Source organism: Panulirus ornatus, chromosome 3, assembly GCF_036320965.1.
Source record: "Panulirus ornatus isolate Po-2019 chromosome 3, ASM3632096v1, whole genome shotgun sequence".
In the NCBI taxonomy this organism is placed as follows: domain Eukaryota; kingdom Metazoa; phylum Arthropoda; class Malacostraca; order Decapoda; family Palinuridae; genus Panulirus; species Panulirus ornatus.
In genome coordinates, this window is record NC_092226.1 from 13,549,806 (window position 1) to 13,566,203 (window position 16,398).

General features: G+C 43.5%; 1 long non-coding RNA gene across 1 annotated transcript; it reads left to right on the forward strand.

The window, feature by feature from the left end:
- Positions 1-5,975: 5,975 nt before the first annotated feature.
- On the forward strand, positions 5,976-16,384 carry LOC139759719 (uncharacterized). The gene is made up of 3 exons (XR_011715131.1): positions 5,976-7,011; positions 14,374-14,463; positions 16,100-16,384. It is a non-coding gene; the product is annotated as an uncharacterized lncRNA (long non-coding RNA).
- Positions 16,385-16,398: the final 14 nt, after the last annotated feature.

A 16,398-nucleotide genomic window follows, 5' to 3' on the forward strand; every position in this document is an offset into this window, starting at 1 on the left:
AAAGTAAGCTGGGGAAAAAAATGTGTGGTTTGTGTCTTAGACTTAATGAACAGGAGATTCATATGAATAAGACTTTGAAGATTATGTGATTTGATGATGGAGTCTCGAATATTCATGTATGGAGTCGCGAATATTCATATATGGAGTTGCGAATAGTCATATATGGAGTCGTGAATATTCGTAAATGGAGTCGCGAATACTCATATATATATAGAATCGCGAATATTCATACATGGAGTCGCGAATATTCATACATGGAGTCGTGAATACCCTCCCTACTAACTATGCCCATCATTTACTGTTTAGAAAACGGAACGAAAGACTAATACAGGTGGTAAGTGGTGGTTAGGTGGGGGGTGCTTGGGCGAGGGTGGTGGTTGTGGGAGCCGGTGAGGGAGAAGTGTTGGAGGAGGGACGTTGGATGACTGGTTTCTGTGGATGTTATGTTCCACGCGCTCGAGTCTCTCCATCCGTATATCAAGACTGATCAGGGAAAAGTAATGTGTTATTGTTGTGCTGTTTACGTCCGTCCTGCCCGTCAGTGGCTTTTTGATTTTAGTGGAAGAAAACGGGCAGTGGGGGAGCCTTTTTACATTTTTGCCATATGGTTGAACTTACGTGGTTCCTCCGACGGAAAACGGAATAGGGGGACGTAGATAACTGTATCGCTAGGCAGGTAGATAATAATTAACATGATTTCGATTGAGATCAAGCGTAGTGAGCCAGGCCCAGATCTCGGTTACAGACGTGGTCATGATGACAGAGTATTGCCTCTGTCTCGCTCCTGCTGTCCCAGTGTCTGCAAGATGGCGAAAAGAGGAAAATAGAGAGAGAGAGAGAGAGAGAGAGAGAGAGAGAGAAGCACCATGTGTTACGAGTGGCCTTGAACCATCATGGCAGCCATGGACGTAGCCAAGGTGGACGAGGAGGTCGCCACGAACCTGTGTGTGTGTTTACGGTGACCTGGTCCACTGTGGATGTTGCTCCACTTCCGGCGACAGTGGCTTCTCCACCCTCTCCACCTCCTCCTCCTCCTCCCCTTTCCCCCCTTTCCCTCTTTCCCCTTCCCGGTGTGTTGGGATGGGGGGGGGGGGATTTAGTCTTGCGCCCTCTTAGTTCAGCATCAACAGTCATTAATCAATTTCTCCCCCTTCCCTTCCACCCGTAGCACGCGCCCCCATTACGCCATCCATTCCCTCCCCTCACCACCACTACCCCTTCCCCTCTTCTGTCTCGACCCAAAAATATTTAACCGCTCCTGTCCCGTCCTGTCCCCTCCTCCTCCTCCTCCTCCCCCCCTCCCGTCCTGTCCCCTCCTCCTCCCCCCTCCCCTCCTCCCCGGCCTATCAAATCGCGCGCCAAAGCGTGACCACACCTGGACACCCGCTCGTCCGGGTCTCTGCCTCCGACCCTGACCTCGCCTTCATCGGGCAAGCCTGACGAGAGCGCGCGCGTAATTCTAAGCCAAACCACAGACGTTCAATCATCACAATGTAAACCATTATTACTCTCTTCATTTTCCCTTTCAAGTTTATTCTCATACCCATTCTCTCCAAACCAGTAAGAAAAAAAAATCATCTCCGTTTCAGACGACGAGTCAGTGAATTGACGCGATCGAACACGACCCAGAGTGAGTGTGTCGGGTGCATCCCAGACTTACTTAATAATAAAACCATCTTGATTTTTACGCGACAGACAAATTGCCGACATTAAATGAGTTTTTCTCTCTTTTTTTTTCATTATTTTCCCCCGAGTTCTTCATAAATGATCATAACAACTGTGGCGTCAGGCCTGGATATAATTACCCAGTGTCTGACGCTGCTGGCTCACGCCTTACTATACAGTGTGGATCAAAAGTTATCGCTTGAAGTGTAATGCAAGATAATGTTATTTATTAATTACTACATATGTAAGTAAAATATATATATATGACATGATTATTTTTTATATATATACAATTATCAAATGTTACAGGACTCGAGGGTACACCGTAAAAGTCACTTTTGACGAATTCAGTCACGTCAGAGTTTTTATTTGTGAGGGAGTCTACATTACCCTGCTACTGGAGGTAGCGCAGCGCCGGGCTGTAGGAGTCTTGTAGATAGATCATGGGTAACAACAGGACTCTTGCGTAGCAGCTGGTCCTGGGGTGATATATATATATATATATATATATATATATATATATATATATATATATATATATATATATATATATATATATATGCTGGAAATGAGATGTTTGAGGACAATGTGTGGTGTGAGGTGGTTTGATCGAGTAAGTAACGTAAGGGTAAGAGAGATGTGTGGAAATAAAAAGAGCGTGGTTGAGAGAGCAGAAGAGGGTGTTTTGAAATGGTTTGGGCACATGGAGAAAATGAGTGAGGAAAGATTGACCAAGAGGATATATGTGTCGGAGGTGGAGGGAACGAGGAGAAGAGGGAGACCAAATTGGAGGTGGAAAGATGGAGTGAAAAAGATTTTGTGTGATCGGGGCCTGAACATGCAGGAGGGTGTAAGGAGGGCAAGGAATAGAGTGAATTGGAGCGATGTGGTATACAGGGGTTGACGTGCTGTCAGTGGATTGAATCAAGGCATGTGAAGCGTCTGGGGTAAACCATGGAAAGCTGTGTAGGTATGTATATTTGCGTGTGTGGACGTGTGTATGTACATGTGTATGGGGGGGGGGGGGGGGTTGGGCCATTTCTTTCGTCTGTTTCCTTGCGCTACCTCGCAAACGCGGGAGACAGCGACAAAGTATAAAAAAAAAAAAAAAAAAGAATATATATATATATATATTATATATATATATATATATATATATATATATATATATATATGGGAGGGTATTGATTGAGAGGGTGAAGGCATGTACAGAGCATCAGATTGGGGAAGAGCAGTGCGGTTTCAGAAGTGGTAGAGGATGTGTGGATCAGGTGTTTGCTTTGAAGAATGTATGTGAGAAATACTTAGAAAAGCAAATGGATTTGTATGTAGCATTTATGGATCTGGAGAAGGCATATGATAGAGTTGATAGAGATGCTCTGTGGAAGGTATTAAGAATATATGGTGTGGGAGGCAAGTTGTTAGAAGCAGTGAAAAGTTTTTATCGAGGATGTAAGGCATGTGTACGTGTAGGAAGAGAGGAAAGTGATTGGTTCTCAGTGAATGTAGGTTTGCGGCAGGGGTGTGTGATGTCTCCATGGTTGTTTAATTTGTTTATGGATGGGGTTGTAAAGGAGGTAAATGCAAGAGTCCTGGAAAGAGGGGCAAGTATGAAGTCTGTTGGGGATGAGAGAGCTTGGGAAGTGAGTCAATTGTTGTTCGCTGATGATACAGCGCTGGTGGCTGATTCATGTGAGAAACTGCAGAAGCTGGTGACTGAGTTTGGTAAAGTGTGTGGAAGAAGAAAGTTGAGAGTAAATGTGAATAAGAGCAAGGTTATTAGGTACAGTAGGGGTGAGGGTCAAGTCAATTGGGAGGTGAGTTTGAATGGAGAAAAACTGGAGGAAGTGAAGTGTTTTAGATATCTGGGAGTGGATCTGTCAGCGGATGGAACCATGGAAGCGGAAGTGGATCATAGGGTGGGGGAGGGGGCGAAAATTTTGGGAGCCTTGAAAAATGTGTGGAAGTCGAGAACATTATCTCGGAAAGCAAAAATGGGTATGTTTGAGGGAATAGTGGTTCCAACAATGCTGTATGGTTGCGAGGCGTGGGCTATGGATAGAGATGTGCGCAGGAGGATGGATGTGCTGGAAATGAGATGTTTGAGGACAATGTGTGGTGTGAGGTGGTTTGATCGAGTAAGTAACGTAAGGGTAAGAGAGATGTGTGGAAATAAAAAGAGCGTGGTTGAGAGAGCAGAAGAGGGTGTTTTGAAATGGTTTGGGCACATGGAGAGAATGAGTGAGGAGAGATTGACCAAGAGGATATATGTGTCGGAGGTGGAGGGAACGAGGAGAAGAGGGAGACCAAATTGGAGGTGGAAAGATGGAGTGAAAAAGATTTTGTGTGATCGGGGCCTGAACATGCAGGAGGGTGAAAGGAGGGCAAGAAATAGAGTGAATTGGAGTCATGTGGTATACAGGGGTTGACGTGCTGTCAGTGGATTGAAGCAAGGCATGTGAAGCGTCTGGGGTAAACCATGGAAAGCTGTGTAGGTATGTATATTTGCGTGTGTGGACGTGTGTATGTACATGTGTATGGGGGGGGGGGGTTGGGCCATTTCTTTCGTCTGTTTCCTTGCGCTACCTCGCAAACGCGGGAGACAGCGACAAAGTATAAAAAAAAAAAAAAAAAAAAAAAAAAAAAAAAAAAATATATATATATATATATATATGGATATATTCATATATATATATATATATATATATATATATATATATATATATATATATATATATATATATATATATATTCCCCCCTCCCCCCCAACCCAGCCGACGCCTACTCCGACCCTTAACGAAGTAGTTGAGTAATTAAGCCACGCTCCTAACCCCGACCTCTAATTACCCGACACGCTCGTTAGTCTTGTCAATAAATCAACAAAAGGTGGGCCATTTAAATGGTCCGTTACGTGTGAGGCCGACGAGGGAAGTGGGGGGGGGGGGTCGGTCTTTAACGATGGCCTTTGGTGAGAGGTGTGGGGGGGGAAGAGGGGGAGGGGGGGTGTCTCATCCTCATACTTCATCATACACCTCATACTTCATCATACACCTCATACTTCATCATACACCTCATACTTCATCATACACCTCATACTTCACATACACCTCATACTTCATCATACACCTCATACTTCACCATACACCTCATACTTCATCATACACCTCATACTTCACCATACACCTCATACTTCATCATACACCACATACTTCATCATACACCTCATACTTCATCATACACCTCATACTTCATCATACACCTCATACTTCATCATACACCTCATACTTCATCATACACCTCATACTTCATCATACACCTCATATTTCACCATACACCTCATATTTCACCATACACCTCATACTTCATCATACACCTCATACTTCATCATACACCTCATACTTCATCATACACCTCATACTTCATCATACACCTCATACTTCATCATACACCTCATACTTCATCATACGCCTCATACTTCATCATACACCTCATACTTCATCATACCCCTTATACTTCATCATACACCTCATACTTCATCATACACCTCATACTTCATCATACACCTCATACTTCATCATACACCTCATACTTCACCATACACCTCATACTTCATCATACACCACATACTTTACCATACACCTCATACTTCATCATACACCTCATACTTCGTCATACCATCTTTATTTTATTCGTATAATTCATTCATGACCAGAATTATGGGAGTTAACACGCCTGGGCGCTGCTCTGGCGTACTTACGGAGAGATATAGCAAGCGGGGGAGTGGGCTTTGTTGATTTCTTTGTTGTGTGTGAACACGTGCTGGTAATCATTACTAACATGTATGTAAACATTCTACTGTACTGTCATTGTTGACGTTGTAAGGGCCAGGTTTGTGTCAATATCCTGTGTTTGTACGTATGCCAATTTGTAATTTGATATGTGTTTTTATGAAGTACTTCATGCTGTATTAAGGCACATTAATATTTTTGCTTCTATAAAAGGTATAGAAACTCGTATGAATGGAATACAAGGTACACACACACACACACACACACACACACACACACACACACACACACACACACACACCCGGCTAATCAGGGAGCAAATCTATGACTTGCAACTGAGAAGTAGTTACGTGAAGGAGAGACAAGACAGTGACAGGGGAAGGAGGTCGTATATGTATCTACGAGAGAGGGAGCTCAGTCGGGAAGGCTGGGTGGGTCGTCTGTGTCTGGATGGCCTGAAAGCATTTGACACTGTCTCATGTGGAAAGGCTGTTTAAGGCGCTGGGGATCATCACACACGAATGAGAGGGGGGGGGGGGGGGTTGGGTGTGTGTGTGTGTGCTACTCTTTGATAAGTTGATGATTATTTTGGTGGAAGAGGATAAACGACGCGTTTCAAAGGAACTTTTTCGAAATCGGTTTAAGGCCAGCACTGGCGTGCTTCAGGGCTGTGGCCTGACGCCGTCACTCTTCCTGATGTGTGTGCCTGACTTACCAAAAGGTAGGTGTGGCCTCCTGCCTGAGTGTGTTTGCAGATGATGCAGAGGTCATGAGGGAAGTGGAGAGCGTGGAGGACTGCACCAGCTTACAAGGGGACCTAGACAAAGTCCGAAGCAGTTAGTCTGCTCCATGGTTGATGCAATTCAACCCGAGTGAATGTCCAGTCATGAGGATGGGACACAGTGAGAGAAGACCTTCGTAAGATTATCATCCAGCAGGGAATAAGATGCAGGATTCTGCTGTGTGTGAGAGAATGGACTTTGGGAGTTGACATCGTCCCTAACCTGTCGTCGCCAGAGTCCCACATCAGGAGCACAGTAAAGGTGACAGAGTGTCTGCTGGTAAATATTACAATAGCACTGAAGTGAATGGATAAGGAAACATTCAGCTAACAGTAACACATCTTCATAAGTTCTAAACCAGGATTACTTTTCAGGGTTGGTCACCTCACGCCTTAAGAAGCACAAAGAGCTGATAGAGAAGGTCCAGAGGAGGACAACAGAGATGGAGCCGGAGGTGATAGAGAAGGTCCAGAGGAGAACAACAGAGATGGAGGTGATAGAGAAGGTCCAGAGGAGGACAACAGAGATGGAGCCGGAACTGATAGAGAAGGTCCAGCGGAGGGCAACATAGATGGAGCCGGAGGTGATAGAGAAGGTCCAGCGGAGGGCAACATAGATGGAGCCGGAGGTGATAGAGAAGGTCCAGCGGAGGGCAACATAGATGGAGCCGGAGGTGATAGAGAAGGTCCAGAGGAAGGTAGCGAAGAGTTAAGAGAAGCTGAGTCACAGAGAGGCTGGCGTCGCTGACCGTGTGTCCGACACTGCAGTATAGAAGAGTAAGTGGTGATCTGATCATTAAGTTTAAGCCTTAATACCAGTTTGATGTCTGAAGTGATCAGTACTTGGAAAAGTGAGTGTGTTGCTAGGGATGCCGTAATTACGTGTATGGTACGTGGTTGCTAGGGAATACAGTAGTTACGTGTATGGTACGTGGTTTGCTAGGAGTGCCGTAGTTACGTGTATGGCAAGTGTTCTCTGGGAGTGCCGTAGTTACGTGTATGGCAAGTGTTCTCTGGGAGTGCCGTAGTTACGTGTATGGCAAATGTTCGCTGGGAGTGTCGTAGTTACGTGTATGGCAAGTGGTCGCTGTGAGTGCCAGTTACGTGTATCGTACGTGGATTGCTAGGAGCGCCGTAGTTACGTGTATGGTACGTGGTTGCTAGGAGTGCCGTAGTTACGTGTATGGCAAATGGGAGTGCCGTAGTTACGTGTATGGTATGTGGTTGCTAGGAGTGCCGTAGTTACGTGGTTGCTAGGAGTATCGTAGTACGTGGTTGTTAGGAGTACCGCAGTTACGTGTATGGTACGTAGTTGCTAGGAGGGCCGCAGTTACGTGTGTGGTACGTGGTTGCTAGGAGTACCATACGTGTATGGTACGTAGTTGCTAGGAATACCGTAGTTGCGTGTATGGTACGTGGTCGCTAGGAGTGACATAGTTATGTGTATGGTATGTGGTTGCCACGTGTACCTTAGGGACGTGTATGGCACATGGTGTCACGTGTACCTTAGGGACGTGTATGGTACATGGCTGTCACGTGTACCGTAGGGACGTGTATGGTACATGGTTGCCACGTGTACCGTAGGGACGTGTATGGTACATCGTTACCAGGTGTACCGTAGGGACGTGTATGGTACATGGTTGCCAGATGTACCGTAGGGACGTGTATGGTACATGGTTGCCACGTATACCGTAGGGACGTGTATGGTACATGGTTGCCACGTGTACCGTAGGGACGTGTATGGTACATCGTTACCAGGTGTACCGTAGGGACGTGTATGGTACATGGTCGCTATGTGTACCGTTGGGACGTGTATGGTACATGGTTGCCAGGTGTACCGTTGGGACGTGTATGGTACATGGTTGCCAGGTGTACCGTAGGGACGTGCATGGTACGTGGTTGCTAGGTGTACCGTAGGGACGTGTATTGTACGTGGTTGCCAGGTGTACCGTAGGGACGTGTATGGTACATGGTTGCCAGGTGTACCGTAGGGACGTGTACGTGGTTGCTAGGTGTACCGTAGGGACGTGTATTGTACGTGGTTGCCAGGTGTACCGTAGGGACGTGCATGGTAGATGGTTGCCAGGTGTACCGTAGAGACGTGTATGGTACGTGGTTGCCAGGTGTACCGTAGGGACGTGTATGGTACATGGTTGCCAGGTGTACCGTAGGGACGTGCATGGTACATGGTTGCCAGGTGTATCGTAGAGACGTGTATTGTACGTGGTTGCCAGGTGTACCGTAGGGACGTGCATGGTACATGGTTGCCAGGTGTACCGTAGGGACGTGTATGGTACGTGGTTGCCAGGTGTACCGTAGGGGCGTGTATTGTACGTGGTTGCCAGGTGTACCGTAGGGACGTGTATGGTATATGGTGCCAGGTGTACCGTAAGGGCATGTATTGTACATGGTTGCCAGGTGTACCGTAGAGACATGTAACTGTGGGTCATGTGGTAACTGTGGGTCATGTAGTAACTATGGGTCATGTAGTAACTGTGGGTCATGTAGTAACTGTGGGTCATGTGGTAACTGTGGGTCATGTGGTAACTGTGGGTCATGTAGTAACTGTCATGTAGTAACTGTGGGTCATGTGGTAACTGTGGGTCATGTAGTAACTGTGGGTCATGTAGTAACTGTGTCATGTGGTAACTGTGGGTCATGTAGTAACTGTGGGTCATGTGGTAACTGTGGGTCATGTAACTGTCATGTAGTAACTGTGGGTCATGTGGTAACTGTGGGTCATGTAGTAACTGTGGGTCATGTAGTAACTGTGAGTCATGTAGTGACTGTCATTAATAACTGTGGGTCATGTGGTGACTGTGGGTCATGTGGTAACTGTGGGTCATGTAGTAACTGTGGGTCATGTAGTAACTGTGTCATGTGGTAGCTGTGGGTCATGTAGTAACTGTGGGTCATGTAGTAACTGTGGATCATGTAGTAACTGTGGGTCATGTGGTGACTGTGGGTCATGTAGTAACTGTGGGCCATGTAGTAACTGTCATGTAGTAACTGTGGGTCATGTGGTAACTGTGGGTCATGTAGTAACTGTGGGTCATGTGGAGACAGTAGCTGGTAGGCCTGGTGTGGGGGAGGGGAGGTTGAGAGGGGAACAGAATTCAGCAGCTGATACAATATTTATTTTGTTGACACTCCTGGGGAGGGGAGGAGAGAGAGAGAGAGAGAGAGAGAGAGAGAGAGAGAGAGAGAGAGAGAGAGAGAGAGAGAGAGAGAGAGAGATTCCTAGCATAATGACTGTGTGTGTGTGTGTACCAGCATATGTAATATTCCTAAGGGAAATAAATTGCCCGAATATGTTCTTCACTCGCTCTCTACGAAACGTAAAGAAATAATAATAATAATAATAATAATAATAATAATATTATTATTATTATTATTATTATTATTATTATTTTTTTTTTATTATTATTATTCGTAAGCATAGCAAGCTATAGTCTCGTTTTTTCTTGTAAGGTTTTATGATGGTATTATTGTGTTGTAAGCTCAAAGTATTTCGATTTATATTTTGTAAGCTTAACGCTTGAATTTGAGCTTGTGCTGTGCTGGTACATAACAGGTTTGGTTTTCTATGCATAGAACATGAGGGGTTGCTTCGTTGTTTTTTCTTTGTAAGCTTAATTATTTTTTTCTTTTTTTTGTAAGGATGATTATATTTTCCTTTTTAGAATTCTAAGGCAGGATTTTGATTTTTTTTTTTTTGGGGGGGGGGGGTAATTTTTCTTTCAAAAACAAACATAAAAAGATTTCTTTCTCATGTCCTCGTATATTTTTGTAAGCATAAGATATGCTGAATTTGTTTTTCATTTTGTTTCGTAAGCATAAGAATTTTTTTTTTTACCTGTGTTTTGTAAGCATAAGGCATGAGGGATTTATGCATGGTTTTTCTTGTGGGACCATAAAACATGAATATGTCATGCATGGTTTTTCTTTTGTAAGCATAATGTAATGACGGTTTTTTTCATTTATGTGCATAAGATATAAAAGTTTTTCTTTTGAGAGTTTTAGATAAAATGGTTTTACTTTTGTAAGCATAAGATATGAGGGTTTTTCTTTTGTGAACATTAGATAAGTAGCCTTTTCTTTTGTGTGCATATGAATTTATTTGTGAGCATAAGTATTCAAGGTTTTTCTTTTGTGAGCATAGATTATCAAGGTTTTTCTTTTGTTAGCATAGACTATCAAGGCTTTTCTTTTGTGAGCATAGATTATCAAGGTTTTTTCTTTTGTGAGCATAGATTATCAAGGTTTTTCTTTTGTGAGCATAGCTTATCAAGGTTTTTTTCTTTTGTGAGCATAGATTATCAAGGTTTTTCTTTTGTGAGCATAGATTATCAAGGTTTTTCTTTTGTTAGCATAGACTATCAAGGTTTTTCTTTTGTGAGCATAGATTATCAAGGTTTTTTGTGAGCATAGATTATCAAGGTTTTTCTTTTGTGAGCATAGATTATCAAGGTTTTTTTCTTTTGTGAGCTTAGATTATCAAGATTTTTCTTTGGTGAGCATAGATTATCAGGGTTTTTCTTTGGTGAGCATAGATTATCAAGGTTTTTCTTTTGTGAGCATTGATTATCAAGGTTTTTCTGTTGTGGGCATAGATTATCAAGGTTTTTCTTTTGTGAGCATAGATTATCAAGGTTTTTCTTTTGCTAGCATAGATTATCAAGGTTTTTCTTTTGTTAGCATAGATTATCAAGGTTTTTCCTTTGTGAGCATAGATTATCAAGGTTTTTCTTCTGTGAGCATAGATTATCAAGGTTTTTCTTTTGTGAGCATAGATTATCAAGGTTTTTCTTCCATGAGCATAAATTATCAAGGTTTTTCTTTTGTGAGCATAGATTATCAAGGTTTTTCTTTTGTGAGCATAGATTATCAAGGTTTTTCTTTTGTGAGCATAGATTATCAAGGTTTTTCTTCTGTGAGCATAAATTAACAAGGTTTTTCTTCTTTGAGCATAAATTATCAAGGTTTTTCTTCTGAGCATAAATTATCAAGGTTTTTCTTCTGTGAGCATAGATTATCAAGGTTTTTCTTCTGTGAGCATAGATTATCAAGGTTTTTCTTGTGAGCATAGATTATCAAGGTTTTTCTTCTGTGAGCATAAATTATCAAGGTTTTTCTGAGCATGAATTATCAAGGTTTTTCTTCTGTGAGCATAAATTATCAAGGTTTTTCTGTGAGCATACATTATCAAGGTTTTTCTTCTGTGAGCATAAATTATCAAGGTTTTTCTGTGAGCATAAATTATCAAGGTTTTTCTTCTGTGAGCATAAATTATCAAGGTTTTTCTGTGAGCATAAATTATCAAGGTTTTTCTGTGAGCATAAATTATCAAGGTTTTTCTTGTGAGCATAAATTATCAAGGTTTTTCTTGTGAGCATAGATTATCAAGGTTTTTCTTTGTGAGCATAAATTATCAAGGTTTTTCTTCTGTGAGCACAGATTATCAAGGTTTTTCTGTGAGCATAAATTATCAAGGTTTTTCTTCTGTGAGCATAAATTATCAAGGTTTTTCTTCTGTGAGCATAAATTATCAAGGTTTTTCTTCTGTGAGCATAGATTATCAAGGATTTTCTTCTGTGAGCATAGATTATCAAGGTTTTTCTTCTGTGAGCATAAATCATCAAGGTTTTTCTTCTGTGAGCATAAATTATCAAGGTTTTTCTTCTGTGAGCATAAATCATAAAGGTTTTTCTTCTGTGAGCATAGATTATCAAGGTTTTTCTTCTGTGAGCATAAATCATAAAGGTTTTTCTTCTTTGAGCATAGATTATCAAGGTTTTTCTTCTGTGAGCATAGATTATCAAGGTTTTTATTGTGTGCATAGATTATCAAGGTTTTTATTCTGAGCATAGATTATCAAGGTTTTTATTCTGAGCATAGATTATCAAGGTTTTTCTTCTCTGAGCATAAATTATCAAGGTTTTTCTTCTGTGAGCATTATACCTGAGGGATATTGTGGCATATATATATATATATATATATATATATATATATATATATATATATATATATATATATATATATATATTACCGTAAACTTAAAGACGCGAGAGGTTGTTGCATAGTTCACATGTGATCATACGAGGTCATTGTCGTGTCCTGTAATGAAGACATCCCAACCTTTGAGGCTGGCCGGCTGCTGGTAGGGCTATGCTGTGTGCCACCGTCAGCACAGCACAGCCCGGCCCGTGTGTCGCGTCCTCACCACACACACAAAAGGACCCAAAACACGACATCAGTAAACGCTTGAGTTGGGTGTGTGTGTGGGGGGGAGGGCAGGAGAGAGAGAGAGAGAGAGAGAGAGAGAGAGAGAGAGAGAGAGAGAGAGAGAGAGAGAGAGAGAGAGAGGATTGGGGAGGGTGGGTGATGATGGAGGGGGGTGTCGGTTGTGTGGAGAGGGTCCATTACAGCTGGATCCGCCACCCGACAGACACTGAAGTGCTCTCCACCGCTGCCCCTACCTCCCTTCCTCCCTCCCTTCCCCTCTTATCTGCTCGCTCGCCCAAGAAATGACCATCGGGCGCGACCGATAAAGCGGTCCGCGCTTGAAAATGTACGCCACGACATCATTCAAAAACGTCTCCCCCTTATAGGAAATTGATGTATATAGGTGTCAGAAGGGGTAGGTTATGGGGGAATTTGTTGCATATGTTTAACGAGAAATGCCATGAGAGTTACACACGAGTGCTGGATCCCTGGCGATCTTAAGAGGGGCGGGGGAGAGCGTCAAACATCTGCCTAACGGGCGGCGCGTGGCGGGAAGCGGCGCCGTGCGCTGATTGGCTATTAACGCGCGAGGACCATATTTGCCGCGCGGAGGACCATATTGAAGGGGGTTTAAAGGCCACTTGCCGCCCTAGCTGGCCCCCACGGGGCTCGTCATTAACAGTAAATTCTGGCCACGAACGGTGTTGTTGTGGCTTGATAATTGTAGAGGCGGGGTTAGATGTCAGGCGCACGTGTTGTTTGTCATAAGGCCGACAAAGGATGTCAAGCGATCGGTCGGGTTGTGGATAACTCATAACCAGGTGGGTCTGGCTGGGCCCTGGTAGAGATGGGTAGACTGGTCGAGGGGATGGATGGGTCGGCTACCTGTGGGGCTGGTGCGATACCTGGTGATTAATTGATGATCAGAAAAATGAGTAGGGGATGTTAAGTTTGTGATGTGGGACCTCAACTGGTGAAGAGAAGGGGAGACGGGTTTTCTGTGTGTGTGTGTGTGTGTGTGTGGTTAGTGTGTGTGTGTGTGTATGTCTGTGTGTGGTGAGTGTGTGTGTGTGTCTGTGTGGTGAGTGTGTGTGTGTGTCTGTGTGGTGAGTGTGTGTGTGTGTGTGTGTGTGTGTGTGTGATTACTATTTGTGTGTTACGAGAGAGAGAGTCTTACACTCGTGGAGCCTCATCTCTTGAACGTCTTTGATCATGATAATGTATTCTGTCTGCATTAACTATGTCCTCGGTCACCTCACTCCATTCCTCCACCACTCTTATACTATGGAAGTGTGTGGTTATTGTGTGTTTACTATTTGTGTGTTGCGGGGAGAGAGTTTTACACTCGTGTTGCCCCGTCTCTTAACCTTGTATGTATTTACCATGTCTTTACACACACACACACACACACACACATACACACACACTCACACACACACACACACACACACACACACACATACACACACATACACATCAGCCTCAGCCATATATACGTATACTGACCAGCCCCAGTAGGAGGATGAACACCTGGGTTGGGGGTAAGCCCACTGCCGCGTCCGGGACTCGAACCTGGAAAGGCACTGCGGCACTCCAGCCTCTATGACAAGGCTCCTGTGACATGCGCCCTTCGGTCCCTTCTGAGATAATCTACCGTCTACTATGGGAATCTACCCTTTATTCCTACCCGTTGATCCAGGACAGTGTCAAATGCTTTCTGGTACTCTAGATATGTAAACAGTCCAGCCATCTCTTTGGTCTCAAGACCAGAGTTCCCACTCTCTCGTGGTAACCCTGAGAGCTTCAGTAAACCAGACGGCTCCTCCCTGTAACCACACTGTGTGTCACTGTTGTAATTTCTCCTTTTTTTTGCATGAAGTCATCCATTTGCCTCATGATTATCATCTTTTCCAGACCCTTCGCGGAGGACCACACGGGCCACCAGGGAGCCCTGGTCTGTACCTCAGCGCCTCCTCACCCCCCGACCTCCACGTCTTATTGTAGGTGAGTTTTGTGACCTTTGCCATTCTCTACTCCCTCTACTCTCTCTCTCTAACCAGTCTGTCAAGGTCGATGGGTAATCTCCTGAGTTCCACCGTGTGACTAGGCTCCTCACCCTGCGTGAGGACCTCCTGACTCAGATGAGTCGTGACCACAAGTGGGCCTTCCTCACCTCACGTCTCCATTATGATCACAACCAATGCATCGTTCATCACACAAACAGCCTACAGTGTAGTCCTTTGACGAGCATATTCCCTTTTCTCCTCTATTTTCTTCTCTGTCAGGTTTGTGATGCCCCAAACCACAGATGATAATAGGCTGTCAGCCTCCAGCTTCCTTAATATCTCTAATTTTGCCCCCAAGAACACAGACAGACAGACAGACACACACTTCTGTGTTTCTGAGTGTCTCAAAAACTCTCCCCTCGTACCAACGAAGCTGTGACACTATATGGTCTGTACTCGTCTCGATACCTTTCTGTGCTGTATCATCAGAATTCCTCCACCCCTTACGCAGCACACCTCCCACACCCTCACGTGCACCTGTGTACCTCCCTCTGTTTGTGTGTGTGTGTCCCACTACCACATCATCAGCCTCCACGTTTGTTCCTCAGCCCCTGATGATGTTCCTCCTTGTACACCTCCCTCACCACTGTGTTCGATACAGTCTGTATATTGTGGCTACCCCCTGTAGTTGAACAGCTTCCAGGACATGTAGAAAAAAGACGCAACCTACCTTTTTCTTATATATTTTAGTGGATTCGTCATCTCTCCACTGTCTAGTGTACGTTATGAATGCCATACTTTATACTGTGAACCCGCGTTCGTGTGTTGACTAAATGTATTTCTCATATCCTCAAGGTCTGGTCTCATTTCCTATCATCATCTCATGATCAGTTATCAATTATTGGATTAATTTCTACATTTCCTTCGTATATTTGTGTTACTCACTCTCTCTCTGATCCTGACTTTTGATTAATCCCAAATACTAAATAGCTGGAGACATTTTGTTCTGTTGTGGATCATCATTCTTCCTTCCTTCCTTGTGTTTCCTTAAGGATGGAGCTTCGGCCGCCCAGGCCTGGTCTTGCTGCTCTGTCTTACTGGATTTCAGTTCTAATTTATATTCTGATTGCGACCTGAGGACCTACAGCCAACTTGGCTTCCTGGGTTGACAGACAGACACAGCTGGTGTGACTGTCTGTAATAAATTTCCTGTCGTATATGCCAGGGGTTTAATTAAAACTGGTCCTTTAAATAAAGTTAGTTTATAGCCTCTTTTTTTTTTTGGTATAGAAATAGACATTGCTTGGGGATTAATTAGAACTGGTCCTCTAAATACATAGAGCTTTACTGATATATATATTTTTTTTGGTATAGAAATAGACATTGCTAGAGGCTTAATTAGAGCTGGTCCTCTTAATGCACAGAGCTTTACTGATATAGCTTTTTTTTTTTAACATGACAGTGCTAGAAGCTTAAGTAGTCTTTCAAATGCATAGTTTTACTGATATAGCTTTTTTTTCGGGGGTATAGTGTTTGTCTTGGGACTAGTTTGAATCGTGATGGTTGAAAAAAGTGTGATTTCTTTAATAATTATATATATAGATGTGTGATTGTCTCTTTTAACTTACTTCCAGTGCCACACTGTCTATATGGCAACGCTTGATCACCTCTCCCCGCGTCAGCCACTCACTCTTCTCATCACCTGGATATACCATCTCAAATACAACAGGTAAGTTTGGCAGGTTTGAAAGCTCACATCTGTCTCAACACCTGGAGAAGACGTTCCAAGATTTTTCGGTTGGTGGATGTTGTAATTTGACGTCGAAGACCTTAATAATCTTATGGCAGTTACACACACACACACATATATATATATATATATATATATATTCCTATGAGTCCACGGGGAAAATGAAACACGAAAATTTCCCAA